The following is a 2,073-nucleotide window of genomic DNA, read 5'->3' on the forward strand; positions in this document are numbered from 1 at the left end:
CCGGGGACTATGCGATGTGCGATTGCGATATATATCGCATCGCAATATCGCGTCGGAGCATTACAAAGGAGCGGGGCCGATAACAAACACGACTTGCGATAGCCAGACCCGATAAGGTTACAGATGATATTTTATATATTTTGAGATTCGGAAAACAACATTTTCCTGTGTATTTCGCATTTCCGCTAAAATGAATGAAATACAAAGGAAATGCGCTGATGCGATGAAACCAGACCCGAAAGGGTTTATTAATGCAGTTGTATATTATTTCAAGTCCGATATGAGCCATTTTGCGGGATTTTCAATGTTTTAATGTATTTTTCAAATACAAAGGGAAACCACGAAATGAGCGGGATTTCGGGCGGGCCGTAGGCGGTAAGTGGTTTTGGCCGGGCTCCGCCCGAGCCCATACACTGGCTGCCACGTGGCCAAGCGTTGGAGAGAGAAAACCACCCTTTTCGGGCAGTTAACCCCCGTACACATGAGCCGCCCGAAATGAATCTCAACCATTGGATCAAGATCTCTCAGATCAACGGTGGATATGTGATGGCGATATAAAGGTGGACCCGATAGGAGTTATAAGGTGGAATCTATAATATTTCAAATCCAATAAACGACAGATTGGCGAATTTTCACAGTTTTTAGTGTATTTCTCTGTGTAAACAGAGAACGCTATTTTTGGGGATTTCAAAGGCCCGATGGTCCCTTCCATTGTAGAACAGGTGGCCACCTTCCCTGAAGACGTTATGCCATGATTTCTAACGCTCAAAAGGGGATTCGAGCGGACAGAGGCCGAGAGCCAGAGAGCCTGAGAAAGGGAAATGAATAGACATCGTCGATTGGCTTTAAAGCCACAGAAGATAGAAGACAGAGGCAAGCAGTGCTAGGACAGAGAGCAAACAGAGACAAAGAGTCAGTGAGGAGAGTCTGTGTACTCAGAAAGACTTGGGGGATCCAAGTAAAGCCTTGTTGTTTTGTATATGTTGTGTGAGACTCAAATTGAGCTCACTTTTGTAAAACTCTGTTTTCAAAGACATAATAGAGAGGTCACCACTGAAGGCTGGACCAGGAGACGTAGCCCAGGAGTGTTGGGTGAACTCCTTGATTATCTTGTTGTGTTATGTGTGTGTGTCTATTATGTTTCTTTAACTGCTTCATTGTCTATGTTATTCGCAATCTTATCGATCCATTGCACTAAGTAATATAGGCAAATCCATGCATATGAGTCTGTAACACCTTAATAATTGTCTAAGATCTCATTTTTAGATAAAAAGAGAGCTTTTTCAAGCAAGCACGCACCTCAAAGCTTCAGTGACTAAAAAAAAAACCCTTCAATTTTTCCAAAAATTACTAACCTTTTAATCTAGCTCACTTGTTCCAAAGCTACTTTATGAGAATAGAGGTCTTGAGTTCAAGTCTTTCTCTTTGTTGAGCTAATTAGATTAAGTTTGGAAAGGGGGCGATTTTTTTTTAAATATAACATTATCATTCATTTCCGCACATTCCCACACTTCGTCAGCATCTTCAACAACTTTTCTTTAAAAAGCCATAACTTCTTCATCCGAAAGCTATTTTCAGAACCGTTTCTTTGAATTAGCGTAATTTTTCGAGATCTTTCCATTTGAGCACTTAGTTTCAGCATCTATAACTTCAGCGTCTGTTAAAATGGAAAGTCCATGCCAAGTTATTCTTGATAGCACCAACTACTTCCAATGGTGGTCCTACATTGTGGATTTACTTAGAAGTAAAGGTCTTTACAGAATAGCCTCAGGCCAAGAAACCAAAACGAAAGATGAAGATAAGGCAACCAAATGGGAAAATAGGCAAGATCAAGCACGTGGGTTGATAGGGATGTCTATTTCTCTAGACCTTAGATTCCATATCGCAGAACTTGATACTCCTAATGAAGCAATGAAATAGATCACTAAAGTTTTTGGAATTAAAAATGAACTTAGAGCCCATCAACTCGAAAATGAGTTGCTTACATTGGACCCCAATAATTTTTCTTCCATTGAAGATTTTTTGTCCAAGTTCAAGACCCTTAGACTTCTCTTGGAAGGTGTTAAGGTTAAG

The sequence above is a fragment of the Pinus tabuliformis genome, chromosome J, assembly GCF_031772625.1.
Source record: "Pinus tabuliformis cultivar Carrire ecotype Pingquan chromosome J, CPIR1, whole genome shotgun sequence".
Lineage (NCBI taxonomy): Eukaryota > Viridiplantae > Streptophyta > Pinopsida > Pinales > Pinaceae > Pinus > Pinus tabuliformis.